The sequence below is a fragment of the Nerophis lumbriciformis genome, linkage group LG15 (assembly GCF_033978685.3).
Source record: "Nerophis lumbriciformis linkage group LG15, RoL_Nlum_v2.1, whole genome shotgun sequence".
Classification (NCBI taxonomy): Eukaryota; Metazoa; Chordata; class Actinopteri; order Syngnathiformes; family Syngnathidae; genus Nerophis; species Nerophis lumbriciformis.
In genome coordinates this window covers 34269688-34291870 of record NC_084562.2, presented here as the reverse complement: position 1 = coordinate 34291870, position 22183 = coordinate 34269688, and the positions used below count along the sequence as shown (strand labels likewise).

Sequence of the window (22183 nt, the reverse complement as noted above, 5' to 3'; positions counted from 1 at the left end):
TACTTTGGCCCCAGCGCTGTCTCCCACAATTGTCCCTGATTGGCAATCTGAGCACCCCTGTTCCAGTTTGCAAATCAGACATCTTCATAAACCAGCCTGCCCTGCACACAAGGCTCGATCATTCTTTCCTGTTTTCATTTGCATATTCCCTGCATGTGCACTTCTCAGTTGCACTATATATCAAAGTCGTGTTTACCTGCGCTACGCCTGCCATCTCTGCATCTAGGGGTTCAAGACCAACAGAACCTAACAATTTTAATGGAATTCGACACAGATGCGGTTTGGCTTATGTTAAACCACATTAGGTGGAATGCGAGTAGTTGTTGACTTGCCAAAAAACATTGGCAAAATGAAAAAAAATATTAAAAAAAACAAAAAACTTAATAGGCCAGGTAGCCTTTTAATTGTACAGTAAAAAAATTGTCTACCACAAGAAATTACAGACAATAGAGTAGAAATTACGCTTGAGTAATAAAGACCATGACCACTTACTATACGGTTACACATTTAACCTTGACAGAGAAGTCTAGGCTGCTGCAAAAACAACTAAGGACCTAAGGTCATAGAGACAGGACAGTCACAGTGAAAACACAACACTGAAACACTGCTTATTGGCAGACGGCCATACAGTTACAGGCAGTTACTTTAAGGGTCAAGCTTGACTATTTACAGTAGAGTGTACTGTCATTAGTACAAGCAGCCTACAAAGGAGCAAAAAACAACAGATGCCTTAATCCTTTAGGTCAAGGTAATCCACAAAAGTTAAATCAAAAGCAACTTGACAGGGGCTTGTTATTTTTGTTTCAGCAACTACGAACACGTCCATGTGCCCTCCATTCAACCGATAATCAGCTGTTGAAGAACCGAAAACAGCCTTTCACACTGAAGAAATACAAGAGAACACATAGCAACAGATGTTATTTATTTAAAATGATAGTACTATATTCAGCTGGTCACAACATTAGGTACACATGCACACTCGCCGGTCGATTCAGAGAGTCCATAAAAACAGATACTTTTCGCAGCATGTCGCACGTGGGTGTTATGCGCATGCCATGATAAAATTAAAATAATACTTTATCCTACCTATATTTGGGTTTCCTCACAGCCTGAAGCACGAGGTGGAGCTCCTCCCCCTCTGCCTGAGCGTTTGACTTAGGCTCAATTTAAATGATCTCTCCTCTTTCTCCCCACTTCTACTTCACCGTACTACCCCTTGGCTCTAGCATCTAGTGCCATGGCCAAGTATCGCAAATACACCCATATGCATACTATCCAAGTCTCACTGCATCATCAACCCTCGCCTTTTGCCAGCAGTGACGTAAGGCAGATGCAACAAATGTTTACTTTCAAGCTGCCCTAACATGCGATGTTCCGCTTTGCTTGTGGTTTTTTTGTTTTTCGCCTGTCTTTGTCAAGAAGACAGTTTAGAAGAAAATGTTTTTGGCAAAATAAATCAAATCAAATCAAATCAACTTTATGTATAAAGCACATTTAAAATTTACCACAGGGGTAGCCAAAGTGCTGTACAATGAGCAGGTTAAAAGATAAAACGAGTACCGAGCAAACACAACACAACACAAACAGAACACGATAAAAAATAAATAATTAAAATAGAATTAATAAAAACATAAAAACATAAAAACAGGATCACAGCAGGTGTATTATGGGGCGCCATTGCAGGATGGATATCACTCAGTGTTAAAAGCCATGGAATAAAAGTATGTTTTTAAGAGAGATTTAAAAACAGGAAGAGAGGAGGCTTGTCTAACACTCAGGGGTAGGTCGTTCCAGAGCTTGGGAGCAGCAACGGCGAAAGCTCTGTCACCTCTAAGCTTCAGCCTTGTGTCAGGGACCGTCAACAGCAGCTGATCGGCTGATCTTAAGGATCGGGTGGGGCAGTAAGGCTGAAGGAGGTCGGAGAGATAGGTTGGCGCGAGGTTGTTTAGACATTTAAAAACAAATAAAAGGAGTTTAAAATGTATTCGGTAACGCACAGGGAGCCAGTGAAGGGACGCTAAAATAGGGGTGATGTGCTCACGTCTGCGGGTCTGTGTTAGCAGACGAGCAGCAGAGTTCTGCACGAGCTGCAGGCGGGCGAGGGAGGCCTGGCTAATGCCAACATACAGGGCATTGCAGTAGTCAAGACGAGTCGAGATAAAAGCGTGGATTAATTTCTCAAGATCATGTCTTGATAGAAGCGGTTTCACTTTCGCTATTTGGCGTAATTGATAAAAGCTTTTTTGAACGACGCTGCTGATTTGTTTTTCGAATTTAAAATCTGAGTCGAACTTTACCCCCAGGTTTGTGACACAGTCGCTGAGATACGGGGTCAGAGTGCCGAGGTCAACGTTGGGGGAGGGAGAGCGACTTGGACCGAACAACATAACTTCTGTTTTATCTTCATTTAGGCTCAGGAAGTTAGCTGAAAGCCAGACTTTGATGTCGTGCAGGCAGTCAATAAGACGTTGAACCGTGTTATTTTGTGCCATGGGAAAATAAATCTGGCAATCATCGGCGTAAAAATGAAATGCAATACTGTACTTCCTAAAAATAGAACCAAGGGGGAGAAGGTAAAGCGCAAATAAAATTGGGGCAAGGATTGAGCCCTGGGGGACCCCATGTGGTAAAGGAGCTGTGGACGACATAAAATATGCAAGTGCTAGCACTTCAATTACAGTGGTATGTAAAATGTGTTTCATTGTGTATTTGTGTTTAAAGCCATCCATCCATCCATTTTCTACCGCTTGTCCCTTTCAAGGTCGCGGGGGGTGCGGAGCCTATCTCAGCTGCACACGGGCGCTAGGCGGGGTACACCCTGGACAAGTCTCCAATTATTCTGAAAATTATTAATTACACTTTTTACTTACTGTACGCTTCTCTGTGTTTCTGGTTTGCTATCGTACTTCTTGCACTCGATTATTTATCATTCTATTATTTTGTCAACATTATTAAGGACAAGTGGTAGAAAATTAATTATTAATCTACTTGTTCATTTACTGTTAATATCTGCTTACTTTCTCTTTTAACATGTTCTGTCTACACTTCTGTTAAAATGTAATCACTTATTCTTCTGTTGTTTGATACTTCACATTAGTTTTGGATGATACCACGAATTTGGGTATCAATCCGATACCAAGTCGTTACAGGATCATACATTGGTCATATTTAAAGTCCTCATGTGTCCAGGGACATATTTCCTGAGTTTATAAACATGATATACTGTACATTTAAAAAAAACGAAAGAAGATGTTGTGATGCCAAAATATATCGACGTAATCATAGTAGTATCGACTAGATACGTGCCTGTACTTGATATCATTACAGTGGATATCAGGTGTAGATCCACCCATGGCGTTTGTTTACATTTTGATGCGGGTGGGCTACGGTGTGTGGTGAAGCATGTTTAGCTAGTCCTCGTCCTGCAGGAATGATACTTGAAAGAAACGTACTTTATTTGTCACCATGGAGGCGAGGATTAGCGATTTAGAAGTAGCTAAAACACTGCCGACTGGGGCTGGACTTTAGCCGCTAGCGAGATAGCCATGTCTTAAAGCACCTCTTCCGGTGGGTTAGGGTTAGGATATAACTTTACTTTTATCTTTTGTTTTTAAGCCAAAATGCGTCCTTTTTCCCTTTTCTGTCTACACAGTGTCTGCTTGTAAATACTCCGTGATTGTGTGCCGCTGAACATGCTCTTCTGCTCGTAAACCAGCAATGAGTCGACGTGACGACGACGCGGGGGCCAGGGGGAGGGTATGCGGGACTGGTACGTTTCAGAAACGGTATCGTCCCGAAAATGATTCATTTGTATCGCGGTACTATACTAATACCGGTATACCATACAACCCTAATATGTACTCACTTTGCTCAATACTTTGTTGCTGCACCTTTGGTTTGGCACACTTATCTTTGGGGTGTTTTGCCCATTGGTCTTTGCAGCACCTCTCAGGCTACATCAGGTTGGATGGGAAGCATTGGCTTTTATCCAGGATGTCGCTGTACATTTCTGCATTCATCTTTCCCTCTATCCTGTAGTCTCCCAGTTCTTGCCACTGAAAAACATCCTCACAGCATGATGCTGCCACAACCATGATTCACTATAGAGATGGCATTGGCCTGGTGATGAGCAGTGCTTGGTTTCCTGAAAACATGACACCTGGCATTCACGCCAAACAGTTCAATCGTTGTATCATCAGATCATGGTCTGAGAGTCTTTCAGGTGCATTTTGGCAAAGTTTTTACAAAGAATTGGCTTCTCTGTATGGTGGTTTGCTGCAGATATGGTTGTCCTTCTGGAAGGTTCTCCTCTCTCCACAGAGGAACGCTGTAGTTTTGACAGAGTGACCATCGGGTTCTTGGCCACTCCCTGACTAGAGACTAAGATGAATGCAGCAATGTACAGAGACATCCTGCATGAAAGTCAACCTGATGGAGCTTGAGAGGTGCTACAAAGAGGAATGGGCGAAACTGGCCAAAGATAGGTGTGCCGAGCTTGTGGCGTCGTATTAAATACAACTTGAGGCTGTAATTTCTGCCAAAGGTGCATCAACAAAGTATTGAGTAAATGTATTATATTTTCTTCCTAGAAGACTGATGTTTTTATGTTTTAGTAGTGACCTTTTGTTTAAAATGATCTTGGTGGAGATTATTTTTGATGTGTTCAAAATCAAATAAAATTGTGCTAATGTGTGTTCCTTGTGTTATACCACTGAAGTATAACATTTGTTGGTCAGTGTTGAAATTCACATTCCGACAAACTTTCTTTTTGACTAAGTAGTCACTATTTGGGCAACAAGTTTGGAATTCCTTGTATGTTCTGTCATCTAACAAGGATGGTCTTGCAGTAGATATTGTAGTGCTCAGTGCCAGCGGATGAAATGATGTAATCTTGCAATCTTTTAAATGTAAACAGGCCAGCATATCATAAAAGATACGAAAGACTTTGACTCTTGATTGAATACTCAATTTATTATTACAAGTCAGGATAGCTTCTTGCGGTAGCAGCCATATACGGGACATCCGAGGGGCCTTGCTGGAGTCACAGAAACAGATTGTGACAGTAATAGGTGGCAACATGATCGCCTACATATATTAATTGACGTCCTCACAAATATAGATATGAATATAAAGCATTAAATGCATTGGCAAAAAAGTTGATTTTGTGTCCTTGCCGTGATCTTTTTTTTACAAGGGACAAGCGGTAGAAAATGGATGGATGGATAGAATCCATTGTTGAAAAATCCACTTCTGTGGGTCGCCAAAATATTCACAGCCTGTAGAAATGTACGTACATCAGCCATGAAGTTGGCGTGAGGTAGCGTACATTTGAGCATCAATGTCAGTCTTGATATATGTCATCTTTGCTGTGAAAAAACGGCATACACCAGGTTTTTGTGCATAAGCGAGCTTGTCAGATGAGGCCCCAGGGGGTCGTAAGCTGGCTTGTTGTGAAGTGTTTGTGATTCCAAAGAATCAGCAGGTACATAGCGTGACACAAACAACAAAACCAACAAACAAACCGTCGTCTGTAGCGAACAATGGACCAGCAACTAAGACAAGGAATACAACAGAATATAAAAGGGAGTGATTAGGGGCAGAACCAGGTGAGGACACTAGTCAATAAACAGAAAGCATGTGCGGCTAATCAGCCACCTCGCAACAAGAAAACGTAACTAAGGGAGCAAAGGAGCATTGAAAAACATAACAGGCCACTAAACTAAGGAGAATAATACACAGACTCTAACCTGGTGTGACAAATCATGACACCAGGTCTATACAGGCAGTCCAAAGTTTACATGTAGCGGCCCTCCAAGGTTACGATTGGCTGATCGATCGGCCGCCAATCAGTGATGGCAGATTTTTGTGAAAAAGAATGTGATAATCCAATTCCAAATAATGTATTTCCATGCCAATCACAAAAGTCAATCCCCGTTGGTTGACACTGTATTTATTTTTTGGTCCACCCGGCTGATAGGCGACTAGCACTTAACTGTGTATTTCTATGCAGAGTATGGAGTCACTCCCGTAAGTTAAGAATCATCAAATAAGCTGTATTTCTTAATATCTTATGTATCATTAGGAAGTATTATTATCACTAGAGGACTGCAGGGCAAAGCTAAGCATGTTACACACCAAGTAAGAGCAAAGAAGAAACCGACAAGAAGGTGTACTAACCGCTAAGCTGGCTGGAAACAACACAATAAGTGCTTTGTAAACTTTAAGCCAGTTGAAACAAAAAGTAAGGAGCTATTAGGAGGAAATTGAAATTAGATTAACAAGAGTGAGTGTGAATGTTGTCTGTCTATCTGTGTTGGCCCTGCGATGAGATGGCGACGTGTCCAGGGTGTGCGCCGCCTTCCGCCCATGTGCAGCTGGGATAGGCTCCAGCACCCCCTGTGACCCCAAAAGGGACAAGTTGTAGAAAATGGATGGATGGAAGAGTCTATTGAAAGGATATTAAAACAGCAACTGCTCTGTTGGTGTGTGGCGGCCAGGAGTACATGTAAGGGGAGTTCGAATTGATTAAAAAAATCAGTGGTGTTGATACCAAGAGTAGTATCAGTGTATGATCGATATTAGAGTTTTTAGATCAGGGGTCGGCAACCTTTACCACTCAAAGAGCCATTTTGATCCGTTTCACAAATTAAAGAAAACAATGGGAGCCACAAAACTCTTTTGAAATTTAAAATGAAATAACACTGCATATAAAGTTTTTGTTTGCTTTGTGCTATGTATAAACAAACTATTATGGGTTACATTTATGAAATCCATGAACGACTGCAGAGAAAATGAAATAAAATTTCTGCATGCAACAAAACGTTTTTAACTCCGAAAAAGACGTCGGGTTGAAGGTTTAGTAAAATACTTAGTCTATTTAAGTCCTCCTTGTAGTAATGAAAAAACAAAACGCCAAACTTAAATTATCCACTGGCAGACAACCAAAAATGCCGTGCAGTCATCCTTTTACTGGCGCCGTGCAGTCAGCTGCCAACCTGAATAATAAAATGTCTATTTCACTGAACCATTAAAAAATGTGAATATATGCAAAATTATAGGAAATTAAAATATTTATCATACTTGGTCAATGTGATTTCTGCTCCTGAACCGCAGCGCACAGCGTCTCCTGTATGACGTCACCTTTATCTTCACACAGGATTGTAAACTCTCATCTGTGAGGCGTGTGCGATGTTGGGGTGTGTATTGTAGCCCGGAAGAGTTTGGGCTACAAGGGATTCTGGGTATTTGTTCTGTTGTGTTTATGTTGTGTTACGGTGCGGATGTTCTCCCGAAATGTGTTTGTCATTCTTGTTTGGTGTGGATTCACAGTGTGGTGCATATATGTAACAGTGTTAAAGTTGTTTATATCACCACCCTCAGTGTAACCTGTACGGCTGTTGACCAAGTATGCCTTGCAGTCAGTTACGTGTGTATGCAGAAGTCGCATAAAACTTGAGACTAAGCCGGCACGCAGTTTGTATGGCGAAAAAGCGGACGCGACGACAGGTCGTAGAGGATGCTAAAGGCAGTGCCATCACGGCACGCCCTCAATATTGTTGTCCGGGTGAAAATCTGAGAATGGTTGCCCCGGGAGATTTTCGGGAGGGGTACTGAAATTGGGTTACTCCCGGAAAAATCGGGAGGGTTGGCAAGTATGCAGCTGAGCCGCATCAGAGTGATAAAGAGCCGCATGCGGCTCCTGAGCCGCGGGTTGCCGACCCCTGTTTTAGATTGATCAGACAGTAAAAATCAGGGGTGTCTTTGTGTTGATACAGAGGGTAGTATTAGTATATGGGTAGTATTAGTATATGAAACCTTATTTGGAACATCCTTAGTAACGACACATTCCGATGATTAACTTAAAAAGTATGTTTAGACCTAAACCATAGGGTGGGCTTGCTCAAGAATTGGTTACGTACGCGCCACGGCAGCATACGTACAATCAACACTGGGTGCGCGCCACTTGCCTGCCATGAACATCAAGGATAAAAATGGTATCCTTGAACAAGTGAAATGATCTGCTCCTATGAAATGTATAGCAATAACTTGCATCTCTTCTTTACTATTTGTTTTGATTTTGTGTGTTCTGTGGTTGGGGCGGTATGGCTCGGTTGGGAGCGGCCGTGCCAGCAACTTGAGGGTTGAAGGTTCAATTCCCGCTTCCACCATCCTAGTCACTGCTGTTGTGTCCTTGGGCAAGACACTTTACCCACATGCTCCCAGTGCCACACACATCGGTTTAAATGTAGCTTAAATATGTAGATAATGTGCTTTATTATGTTAACCGCTTTGAGTCTCTAGAGAAAAAAGAGCTATATAAATATAATTCACTTCACAGTGTCGCGCGAGTTATTTAGGTGTTAATTAAAAAAAAACAAAAAAAACTTACAATGCACTGAGCTCATTCGTAAACAGAGGACATCCTGTACATTGTCCTTTTACTAAACAAACTAAAACGCCTTAATTCATTTATCTTCATCACACAACAGTGTGTCATTTTTGTCTCTCCCTGGTCGTGTTTTTTGTAATTCATCCTCTGGTCTTAGCGTGACACTAGTTTGTGACAGGCCATGGTCAGCTGATGATTATGCGAGTTGGCGTGGAGTTATTTAACATCTTTCAGACAGAGAGCCTAATTTACTCCAAATACCTCACACCAAACAGCGTGTGCAATCTATAAAATAGCGTGTGCTATTAGTGGGCGTGTTGCGTGTGATTTACTAAGACTACGAGTGCAATTGAAAAGTGGCGCAGAATGTCTTATTTAGATGAGGATTCTGTGTGTATTATATGGGGCATCAAAAAGGAGAGACTAGTTTACAGCACATCCATATTATCATGCTCCTATCTGTGGAGTTTTGCTGTTTTCAAACATGCAGGAGTAATGGAACACTTTTTATGGGCATTTTAAAAGCAGTCATGCATTGCATCTACATTAACACTACCGTATTTTCCGCACCATTAGCCGCACCTAAAAACCACAAATTTACTCAAAAGCTGACAGTGCGGCTTTTAACCCGGTGCGCTTTATATATGGATAAATATTAAGATTCATTTTCATAAAGTTTCGGTCTCGTAACTACGGTAAACAGCCGCCATCTTTTTTCCCGGTAGAACAGGAAGCGCTTCTTCTTCTACGCAAGCAACCGCCAAGGTAAGCACCCGCCCCCATAGAACAGGAAGCGCTTCTTCTTCTACTGTAAGCAACCACCCGCCCGCGTAGAAGAAGAAAAAGCGCGCAGATATTACCGTACGTTTCATTTCCTGTTTACATCTGTAAAGACCACAAAATGGCTCCTACTAAGCGACAAGGATCCGGTTCATGAAAAGACGCAATCTCTCCATCCGCACACGGATTACTATTTCACAGCAACTGATATTCCTGTGAACCGCACTGTGGATACTGTGGATACAACGGGAGCACGTACGGTGAATATTCGCACCACAGGGAATGAGAAGTCGTCCTTCACTGTGGTTCTAGCTTGCCATGCTAATGGCCTGAAACTTCCACCCATGGTGATATTCAAAAGGAAGACCTTGCCAAAAGAGACCTTTCCAGCCGGCGTCATCATAAAAGCTAACTCGAAGGGATGGATGGATGAAGAAAAGATGAGCGAGTGGTTAAGGGAAGTTTACGCGAAGAGGCCGGGTGGCTTTTTTCACACAGCTCCGTCCATGTTGATATACGACTCTATGCGCGCCCACATCACAGATGGTGTCAAAAAACAAGTGAAGCACACAAATACAACACTCGCCGTCATTCCGGGTGGATTAACCAAAGAACTCCAACCGCTGGATATTGGTGTCAACAGGGCATTCAAATCACGACTGCGAGCGGCGTGGGAACAATGGATGACCGAAGGCGAACACACCTTCACTAAGACAGGCAGACAGCGCCGGACGACATACGCCAACATTTGCCAGTGGATCGTAAATGCCTGTGCAGATATTTCGGTCACAACTGTGGTCCGAGCTTTCCGGAAGGCAGGATTCACAGAACTGCTGAACAGTGACACTGACTCCGATGACTTCGACGAGACGGAACCGGCCATTTTGGATCCCACATTTGCCCAACTTTTCAATTCGGACACCGAAGACGAAGAATTCGAAGGATTTACGAATGAAGAATAACTTCAGAAGGTGAGCGCTATGTTTATTTTGTGTGTTGTGACATTAACGTTCGAGCAACATTATGTTGCTATTGCTCTGCACTATTTTGAATTTTACTATGTTTGTGATTGCACATTTGCGTACATTTTGGGACAGAGTTGTTAGAACGCTGGTTTTTAATATATTATTAAAGTTTGACTGACCTATCTGACTGTTTTTTTGACATTCCCTTTAGCGCAGCGTAGGCGCGGCTTATTGGTGGACAAAGTTTTGAAATATGCCATTCATTGAAGGTGCGGCTAATAACCCGGTGCGCCTTATAGTGCGGAAAATACGGTACTTTTCTTTTTTACCCCTGAAGGTGCATGGGAGGGAGGCTGCACCACTGTGCTCAAGATGCAAAAAATGCATACTTCAGGAAGTTTTTAATCATATAAGACAGTGGTTCTCAAACTTTTTTCACCAAGTACTGTACCACCTCAGAAAAAACTTGGCTCTCCAAGTACCACCATGACGACCAACAATAAAATACAGTAGCATAGTAAGCCTAAGTATTCAATAAAAACAAGGCAGAGGCTTTTTTCAACAAGTATATTTTGGCCACTGTAACATTACACACAGTTTGATCAGGAACACTGTGTTTGAATATAGGAAAATAAAAACACTGTACTTTAAAGTTAAAGTTAAAGTACCAATGATTGTCACACACACACTAGGTGTGGTGAAATTTGTCCTCTGCATTTGACCCAGTCAAGTGATTATTTGGCGTACTACTATATGGAGCCCGCTTACCACTAGTGGTACATGTACCACAGTTAGAGAATCATACATCAATTATATGTTAGTATTATATATTTTGGCTCTCTGTCCATCGTCTGTCTTTGCAACCCGAGAACCCCTCTCTCGCAGCCGTGTGTGGAACTGCGTCAGTTTGCACGTCCTTTTCAAAACGGGCTAAATAAAAATAGTGCTCCCAAAACGGTGAGGAGTGTTGGCAAATCACATTGCATGTGCTGTCTAATACATATGCATTTTCTCCTCCAACTATTGTGCCCGTTAAGATGGTCAGCATAAATTCTGCATATGAATGAAGACAGAGACACAAAATGGATTGCATGCCTTATTCTGCACACTGAAGAGACATAATCCACTTTGCACACGTTTAGTAGATCAGCTTTACGTTTCAAGTCGCACGTGTTTTTGTACACCCAAACCTTTAGTAAATCAGGCCCAAAGTTTGTAACACAATTCAAAAGAAATGCCATTGTTCATGACCTCCCAATTAAAAGCAATTATATTAAACTCAATTGCACCATAATCAATTACCGGTATCAAACAGTAAAACTGTAAACCCAAAAGCACAACTCAAGAGTTGTTGACTATTTGTCAGTAGTTTTAAATTCCACAGTATAGTGAGAAAAGGAGGGTGCCACATGACATTAGTCTGGTGTCCCTTATACAAGGATAAATCATTTGCAAGTACTGCATTGTCACTTACATGGAAAGGAGGCAATGACAGTACAATTCTGTTTTCTGTGGTATTGTTCACATTGGTCACATTAGTATAGTTATTTGCAGAGGTGTGGACTCGAGTCACATGACTTGGACTCGAGTCAGACTCGAGTCATGAATTTGATGACTTTAGACTCGACTTGACAAAATGTAAAAAGACTTGCAACTCGACTTAGACTTTAACATCAATGACTTGTGACTTCACTTGGACTTGAGCCTTTTGAATTGACATGACTTGACATGACTTGCTACTTTCCCCAAAACCCAAAGATGAAAAAGTTATTCGGGAGCGCCCCGTATTTTTCATTGTGTACTTGTCTATCAGCGTTGCGTGTGTCAGCTGGTGTGGTCTCAGTACAACAGCCAATCAAATTAGATCTACTTTGTTTTCATCACACAGCATTCATCCAATCAAATTGCAGGACAACCAACGAAGAAGACATGTCCAAACCACACGCCAGTGAACAAAAAATGATACCTAAAATAATTTTGTTTGGGTATAAAAATTACGAGGTGGTCAACACAAAACGGTTTGCAGTATGCAACACATGCGGTTCGAAAATTACTGATGGAGAGGCAACAACTTCCAACTTCGTCCGGCATTTGAAGTTGCACAAAGAACGGTAAGTTTTGAATGTAAGATAACGTTTATTGGCTAAGTAACGTGACTTTTATTTGCTGTGTAGTTAAATCAGTGAGGCTGTAAACTCACTGCTAACGTTATAACGTTATTGCAAACACGGGAATCTGTTGCAGTTCACTAACTTATTCATACTTTTTGTTCAGTGATTTTTTTTAAGCAGGATTACGTTAGTCAACATATCACACGTAACGTTAGACGGCGGTCAGCAGCACCGCGTATTTTAGCCACCTAAAAAAAGACAAAAATAGTAAAATAAAGGTCAGTTAAAATGTATACTATATTATGAATATGTGTACCGTTTTAGCTAGCTTTCTGACATACTGTTGGTTGTTTACCTCAGTGGTCCCCAACCACCGGGCCGCGGCCCGGTACTGGTCCGTGGATCGATTGGTATCGGGCCGCACAACAAATAATTTTTTTTTCTTTTTCTTTTTTTAATTAAATCAACATAAAAAACACAAGATACACTTACAAGTAGTGCACCAACCCAAAACAACTCTCTCCCCCCTTTTGTTCTGGGCATTGAACATGAAGACTCTTCCTTCACTGTTCCGAGTGGCCATGAGAGTCTTGGCAGTGCCTGCCTCCAGTGCTCCAGTGGAGCGAGTTTTCAGCCATGGTGGCATCATACTACGCCCCCATCGTGCACAAATGACTGACAGACTCTTGGCTAATTTGGTCTTTTGCAAATGCAATGCAGCATAGGGCCCTGACATATAAAAAGTACAACTTTTTTGTTATGTTCACGTATATGTCATGTTTTTTCAATGTTAACACTTTTGTACAAATAAGTACATTTGCACTTTATTTTTCAATGTGTTTGTTCTGTAAAGGAATGAGTTAATGTTTAAAATGACTGGTTAATAGTGCTATTATAAAGTGCAATGTCAGCACAATTTTCTTTCCTGCAATTTAAAATGCACTTGTTTTAATAAATAAATACAGCGTTTGAAAAGCATACACAATCTGTGTTAATATATTAGTCTGTGGTTAAAAGGACTTGAAAGGACTCGAAACTCAAAATGCAGGACTTAGGACTTGACTTGAGACTTTCCAGTCTTGACTTTGGACTTGACTCGGGGCTTGCCTGTCTTGACTCGGACTTGAGGGCAAAGACTTGAGACTTACTTGTGACTTGCAAAACAATGACTTGGTCCCACCTCTGGTTATTTGTTGACCCTGAAAGCGAAATTTTACCTCTACATTCCTCTTCCATTGGATTATGAGAATTCTACCCTGTTACTCTCATCGTTTTAAAGCAACAGAAGTGTCAGCATGCAATGTGAATTCCCGCTACCGAGACGAAGTTGTCACATGGATTGACATAGGATGACCTTCCGATAACGCGATCGTTGTGTCGTTTTGGGTTACAATTACAGATTGGCAACGTTCAAGTGAACCATGGTAGCAACTCGTTTGAAGGGAATATTCGTCATATTGTGGCGACTAAACTTACCATTATTCATACAACCTTAAGTCGGTGTCTCACAAACAACATTGAAGAGCAAAGCTAATGTTAGCCTACATTAGCATCCAACAACAAGCTAAGCAATGTAAACACATTTTTCAAATCCGCATCGGAAGCAGATACAACACAATCGCCTAGCTAATATTTATAAAGCTCAACAGTGGCTTTGTGACAAAAAAATATTGTCAGTAACTTATATTTGACTAAAAAACTTGGGGGGGAAAAACTTACAATCTGGCTGGAACGACTGCATCCCTGCCGTCAACTCGCTTCCTGTCTTGGTATTTTGCTCGTGAAACCTATCTTGAAAAGCCGTGTTGATGATCCGAAGATCAACGTTTGAAATAACCAATAGCATAGGAGAAAACTTCAGAGTAGGCGTGTCACAACAAACACAACAGCCAATGAGAAACGACTAAAGTCTAAGCGCGTCACGAGAAATGAGGCAAAGAACGTTACCGGCCTCTAGCGGTTTTACGGATCATAGCAGCTTCTGGGAAATATTCCATCCATCCATCCATCCATTTTTTACCGCTTGTCCCTTTTGGGATCGCGGGGGGTGCTGGAGCCTATCTCAGCTGCATTCGGGTGGAAGGTGGGGTACACCCTTGGACAAGTCGCCACCTCATCACAGGGCCAACACAGATAGATAGACAACATTCACACTCACATTCACACAATAGGGCCAATTTAGTGTTGGTGAAATATTCCATCCATCCATTTGCTACCGCTTATTCCTTTCGGGGTCCCGGGGGGTGCTTGTTTTGCTTAAATAACTATTGTTTACAATACATTTTCCATGATTAATGATTTTGCCTCTGATGATCGTGTTTTTAAGCAGAGTAAAACAAACGAGTGAATTGGACTACATTTACTATTTTATATTTATATTTATATTAATATTTACTATATATAATATACATTATATATAGTATAATGCCGTGCGTGACTGCTCGCTGACTGCTCGCTGTTTCGAAAAAGCTAAGTATCGTTCTATTTGTGTGCTTTTAAATTGTTCTGCAGCTTTCTTTATTACTTTCTCAACATATTTAGTACCGTATTTTCCGCACTATAAGGCGCACCGGATTATTAGCCGCACCTTCTATGAATTACATATTTAATAATTTTGTCCACCAATAAGCCGCCCCGGACTATAAGCCGCGCCGTGAATGTCAAAAAAACGCTGCGCTAAAGTGAATGTCAAAAAAACAGTCAGATAGTTCAGTCAAACTTTAATAATATATTGAAAACCAGCGTTCTAACAACTCTGTCCCAAAATGTAGCAAATGTGCAATCACAAACATAGTAAAATTCAAAATGGTGTAGAGCAATAAATAGCAACATAATGTTGCTCGAACGTTAATGTCACAACACACAAAATAAACATAGCGCTCACCTTCTGAAGTTATTCTTCATTCGTAAATCCTTCGAATTCTTCGTCTTCGGTGTCCGAATTGAAAAGTTGCGCAAGCGTGGGATCCAAAAATGGCCGGCTCCGCCTCGTCGAAGTCATCGGATTCAGTGTCGCTGTTGTTGTGCAGCAGTTCTGTGAATCCTGCCTTCCGGAAAGCTCGGACCACAGTTGTGACCGAAACTATCTGCCCAGGCATTTACGATCCACTGGCAGATGTTGGCGTATGTCGTCCGGCGCTATCTGCCCGTCTTAGTGAAGGTGTGTTCGCCTTCGGAGCTGTGTGAAAAAAGCCACCCGGCCTCTTCGCGTAAACTTCCCTTAACCACTCGCTCATCTTTTCTTCATCCATCCATCCCTTCGAGTTAGCTTTTATGATGACGCCGGCTGGAAAGGTCTCTTTTGGCAAGGTCTTCCTTTTGAATATCACCATGGGTGGAAGTTAGCATGGCAAGCTAGAACCACAGTGAAGGATGACTTCTCATTCCCTGTGGTGCGAATATTCACCGTACGTGCTCCCGTTCCACAGGAATATCAGTTGCTGTGAAATACGGTAGTAATCCGTGTGCGGATGGAGAGATTGCGTCTTTTTATGAACCGGATCCTTGTCCTTTGTAGGAGCCATTTTGTGGTCTTTACAGATGTAAACAGGAAATGAAACGTACGGTGATATCCGCGCGTTTTTTCTTCTTCTTCCGGGGGCGGGTGGTTGCTTAAAGCGCTTCCTGTTCTATGGGGGCGGGTGCTTTCCTTGGCGGTTGCTTGCGTAGAAGAAGAAGCGCTTCCTGTTCTACCGGGAAAAAAGATGGCGGCTGTTTACCGAAGTTGCGAGATCGAAACTTTATGAAAATTAATCGTAATAAAGCGCACCGGGTTATAAGGCGCACTGTTAGCTTTTGAGAAAATTTATGGTTTTTAGGTGCGCCTTATAGTGCGGAAAATACGGTAGTACTATTTAACTTGCAAATCACCCGATCTCTGTCTCTCCACCCCTCCCGCAGCTAGCTAGCAGCTAGCTGCTAAGCTAACGAAGCTAGCGCGGAGAAAGGCGTCGCCGGGCGCCGGTCAGAAGGAGTCTACTCCTGCACACCGTGACCAGGACTTCTCGGAAGACAGCAGGAACTTCACTCGGTGACAGAAAACACCGTGAGTATGGCTTCCTGCGCGTCTTGCACCTTACTCACGGAGAGGCTGGCTCTGCTAGAGGGCCGTGTCCGCCAGTTAGAGCAGAGTAATCTCGTAACTTTAGATGTTGCGGACACATCTGCTAGCGTTAGCTGTAGCGAGCTAACTAGCCCAGCCTGTAGCAGTCCTAAGCGGCCTACAAGCTACGGTGTACCGGTTGAGACGCATAATAGATTTAGCTCTTTAGCTAGTCCTACACCCCAGTCTACCGGGCACCACACCTTAGTCATAGGGGACTCCATCACCCGAAACATAAAGCTTAGCAAACCAGCCACAATTAAGTGCATCCCGGGGTCCCGAGCACCTGACATTGAGGCTAATCTTAGGGAGCTAACTCGCAACAGGCCTAGTAAACACGTACGACAGGCTAATCGCACCACTAGTTATGCGAATATAGTTGTACACGTTGGCTCCAATGACACTAGAATGAGACAGTCAGAGATTACAAAGAGAAACATAGCCAGGACTTGTGATCTCGCTAGAAAGATGTCCAGGCATCGAGTAATTGTCTCTGGCCCCCTGCCTGCGAGAGGCAATGATGAGAGATATAGCAGATTAGTCTCGCTTAACAAGTGGCTGGCTAGCTTCTGTAGACAACAGGGACTAACGTTTATTGATAATTGGCCCTCTTTCTGGGGCAAACCAGGCTTGCTGATGAGGGACGGCCTTCACCCTAACCAGGAAGGCGCCATCATCCTGTCTAAGAATATAGACTACTGTTTAAGTCACATTTGACTAACTACACTAGAGCAAGCCCGGTCACAGGCAATTACAGAGCCTGCTAGTCCGGGTGAGGAGTCAGTTAAGCTAGAACTAGCCAGCACCAGGCTGGATAATTCCTGTACGCATAGCAATTTTCTTAGAATAACACACAACTCACATAATGTGTTTTCTGTTGTGAATGTGTCCGGGGTAGATATGCATTCTACTGAGGTGACAAATCATGATGCGTTCAGTCGATCGCAGCATCAAGCAAACAATCTGAAAATTCCCGTCGTATCAATTCCTAGATATGGTCGAAACTATTTAAAGTGCACTACGTATAATAAACGCAACATTATTAATATTTCTACTACGGATAATTTAAACAAAAACTCGTCAAAACAGCCCAATACTTATAATATGGGCTTTTTAAACAAAAGATCATTGTCTCCCAAAACGTTATTAGTTAATGAGGTCATTAGAGACAACAATCTTAACGTCATTGGTCTTAGCGAAACCTGGCTCAAACCAGACAAATTTTTTGCGCTAAATGAGGCATCTCCTCCTAACTATACGAATGCGCATATTGCCCGTCCCCTTAAAAGGGGTGGGGGGGTCGCACTAATATACAATGAAAACTTTAACCTTACCCCTAACCTAAATAATAAATACAAATCGTTTGAGGTGCTTACTATGAGGTCTGTCGCACCGCTGCCTCTCGATATGGCTGTTATCTACCGCCCCCCAGGGCCCTACTCGGACTTTATTAATGAATTCTCAGAGTTTGTTGCTGATCTAGTGACGCACGCAGACAATATAATCATAATGGGGGACTTTAATATCCATATGAATACCCCATCGGACCCTCAGTGCGTGGCGCTCCAGACTATAATTGATAGCTGTGGTCTTACACAAATAATAAATGAACCTACGCATCGCAACGGCAATACGATAGATCTAGTGCTGGTCAGGGGTGTCACCACCTCCAAAGTTATGGTACTCCCGTATACTAAAGTAATGTCCGATCATTACCTTATAAAATTCGAAGTTCTGACTCATTGTCAACAAACTAATAATAATAATAACTGCTATAGCAGCCGCAACATTAATGCCGCCACAACGATGACTCTTGCTGACCTACTGCCTTCGGTAATGGCACCATTCCCAAATTATGTCGGCTCTATTGATAACCTCACTAACAACTTTGACAATGCCCTGCGCAAAACCATTGATAGTATAGCACCACTAAAACAAAAAAGGGCCCCTAAAAGGCGCACCCCATGGTTTACAGAGGAAACCAGAGCTCATAAATTATCATGTAGAAAGTTGGAACGCAAATGGCGCGCGACCAAGCTTGAGGTTTTCCATCAAGCATGGAGTGATAGTTTAATATCGTATAAACGCATGCTTACCTTAGCTAAAGCTAAATATTACTCAAATCTCATCCGCCTCAACAAAAACGACCCTAAATTTTTGTTTAGTACAGTAGCATCGCTAACCCAACAAGGGACTCCTCCCAATAGCTCCACCCACTCGGCAGATGACTTTATGAATTTCTTTAATAAGAAAATTTAACTCATTAGAAAGGAGATTAAAGACAACGCATCCCAGCTACAACTGGGTTCTATGAACACAGATACAACTGTATCTACGACGGATACTGCAATACAAAATAGTCTCTCTCTTTTTGATGAAATAACATTAGAGGAACTATTACAGCGTGTAAGTGGGATAAAACAAACAATATGTTTACTTGACCCACTTCCTGGGAAACTTATCAAGGAGCTTTTTGTATTATTAGGTCCATCAGTGCTAAATATTATAAACTTATCACTTTCCTCTGGCACTGTTCCCCTAGCATTCAAGAAAGCGGTTATTCATCCTTTGCTCAAAAGACCTAACCTTGATCCTGACCTCATGGTAAACTACCGACCGGTGTCCCACCTTCCCTTTATTTCGAAAATCCTCGAAAAAATTGTCGCACAGCAGCTAAATGAACACTTAGTGTCTAACAATCTCTGTGAACCTTTTCAATCCGGTTTCAGGGCAAATCACTCTACGGAGACAGCCCTCGCAAAAATGACTAATGATCTACTGCTAACGATGGATTCTGATGCGTCATCTATGTTGCTGCTTCTTGATCTTAGCGCTGCTTTCGATACCGTCGATCATAATATTTTATTAGAGCGTATCAAAACACGTATTGGTATGTCAGACTTAGCTTTGTCGTGGTTTAACTCTTATCTTACTGACAGGATGCAATGCGTCTCCCATAATAATGTGACCTCGGACTATGTTAAGGTAACGTGCGGAGTTCCTCAGGGTTCGGTTCTTGGCCCTGCACTCTTTAGTATTTACATGCTGCCGCTAGGCGACATCATACGCAAATACGGTGTTAGCTTTCATTGCTATGCTGATGACACCCAACTCTACATGCCCCTAAAGCTGACCAACACGCCGGATTGTAGTCAGCTGGAGGCGTGTCTTAATGAAATTAAACAATGGATGTCCGCTAACTTCTTGCAACTCAACGCCAAGAAAACGGAAATGCTGATTATCGGTCCTGCTAAACACCGACATTTATTTAATAATACCACCTTAACATTTGACAACCAAACAATTACACAAGGCGAATCAGTAAAGAATCTGGGTATTATCTTCCACCCAACTCTCTCCTTTGAGTCACACATTAAGAGTGTTACTAAAACGGCCTTCTTTCATCTCCGTAATATCGCTAAAATTCGTTCTATTTTATCCACTAGCGACGCTGAGATCATTATTCATGCGTTCGTTACGTCTCGTCTCGACTACTGTAACGTATTATTTTCGGGTCTCCCTATGTCTAGCATTAAAAAATTACAGTTGGTACAAAATGCGGCTGCTAGACTTTTGACAAGAACAAGAAAGTTTGATCATATTACGCCTATACTGGCTCACCTGCACTGGCTTCCTGTGCACTTAAGAAGTGACTTTAAGGTTTTACTACTTACGTATAAAATACTACACGGTCTAGCTCCGTCCTATCTTGTCGATTGCATTGTACCATATGTCCCGGCAAGAAATCTGCGTTCAAAGAACTCCGGCTTATTAGTGATTCCCAGAGCCCAAAAAAAGTCTGCGGGCTATAGAGCGTTTTCTATTCGGGCTCCAGTACTATGGAATGCCCTCCCGGTAACAATTAGAGATGCTACCTCAGTAGAAGCATTTAAGTCCCATCTTAAAACTCATTTGTATACTCTAGCCTTTAAATAGCCCCCCTGTTAGACCAGTTGATCTGCCGTTTCTTTTCTTTTCTCCTCTGCTCCCCTTTTCCTTGAGGGGGGGGGGGGGGGCACAGGTCCGGTGGCCATGGATGAAGTGCTGGCTGTCCAGAGTCGGGACCCGGGGTGGACCGCTCGCCTGTGCATCGGCTGGGAACATCTCTACGCTGCTGACCCATCTCCGCTCGGGATAGTGTCCTGCTGGCCCCACTATGGACTGGACTCTTACTATTATGTTGGATCCACTATGGACTGGACTCTCACAATATTATGTCAGACCCACTCGACATCCATTGCTTTCGGTCTCCCCTAGAGGGGGGGGGTTACCCACATATGCGGTCCTCTCCAAGGTTTCTCATAGTCATTCACATCGACGTCCCACTGGGGTGAGTTTTTCCTTGCCCGTATGTGGGCTTTGTACCGAGGATGTCGTTGTGACTTGTGCAGCCCTTTGAGACACTTGTGATTTAGGGCTATATAAATAAAGATTGATTGATTGATTGATTGACATATAAGGCCTTCACATAAAAATTGAAAATGTGGCTTATCAACGCCTACAGCTGCCAGCACTAAAAGATGGGCCTGTTTTGATAGATAGATAGATAGATAGATAGATAGATAGATAGATAGATAGATAGATAGATAGATAGATAGATAGATAGATAGATAGATAGATAGATAGATAGATAGATAGATAGATAGATAGATAGATAGATAGATAGATAGATAGATAGTACTTTATTGATTCCTTCAGGAGAGTTCCCTCAGGAAAATTAAAAATGCTAAGATAAATGTTATGTTGTGATGTTGTATTTTATTTTTTATCATATTGTATATGTATTGTGTGCTTTTTTTCTTTTTTTCTCTCTTTCATTTATTTTTCTTTTAAATTGTAATTTTACTGCCTTTTTTACATCATGGCCAGGGGACTAAAGATGAAAACTAGCCCTGTGGCTAATTCTGGCTTTTTTAACCATGTGTGGTCATGTGTTTTATAAAATTGCATTGTCCCCTTTGAAATAAACTAATCTAATCTAATAGCGCTTTTCTCGAGAGACTCAAACGCTTTACAACGTGAAACCCACTATCTACATTTTAAGCTACATTTAAAGAGGTGTGGGTGGCATTGGGAGAGAGGTGGGTGAAGTGTCCAAGGACACAACGGCAGTAACTAGGATGGCGGAAGCTGGATTCAAACCAGGAACCCCTCAAGTTTCTGGCCAGCTGCTCTACCATATGAGCCACGGCCCCCAAAAAGCTTTTGTCCAAAAACTCATTCCCCATCTCTCTCGTTTCTCGTTTATTTATTTATTTTTATAGATTTTTGAAAATGATGAATCGATTTAGAATCAGCATAGATAGGAATCGCAAATGGATTATTTTGTGAACAACTACCTCTCAGGTAGCTCTGTTCTCAATGGGTACTTGACGCTATTTAACCTTTCTCAAAATGTTTGCATAGTTTTTGACTGTACAAATGGTTCAAATCCCAAAATGATAAACGTTTCTTCAGAGTTCCTCATAAGGTAATCAGAAAGGGTGGGAGACTGCAAGACTTTACAAAACATCGATGAGAAAAGCATGAAGCTCCCACTTCAGTCCGAAGGAGCAGAGTCGAAGAATGCACAAGTTTACAGTGATGTACCTTTAACGTTGATTATTTCCCATTTAAGTATTATCATGATATTATTTGCATTAAACACATGTTTGTTACGAGTGTTTCGAAAAGCACCATCTCAGCGAGTCTAAAAGAAAGCAAATGTTGGCAAAACCTAAAAGAGTTGAGCTTTTACAAAGGCAACAACCATAAATGAAGCTTTCATCACGTACCCAATGTTTATATTTCGATAAGACGGGGAAAAAGACGCTTCTCGTAAAAGACGAGTGCAACA

The 22183-nt window shown here is 42.0% G+C and overlaps 1 protein-coding gene across 14 annotated transcripts in view; it reads right to left on the bottom strand.

Annotated features, from left to right (window-relative positions):
* The window catches only part of ppip5k1a (diphosphoinositol pentakisphosphate kinase 1a), a 155466-nt gene extending 141432 nt beyond the window's left edge, over positions 1 to 14034 (bottom strand). For all 14 annotated transcript variants that reach the window (XM_061975115.1, XM_061975118.1, XM_061975122.1 and 11 more), the window contains exon 1: positions 13965 to 14034. The gene's annotated coding sequence lies outside the window, so the exon portion shown is untranslated. The remainder of the gene's footprint in view (positions 1 to 13964) is intronic.
* Between the last annotated feature and the right edge of the window lie 8149 nt (positions 14035 to 22183).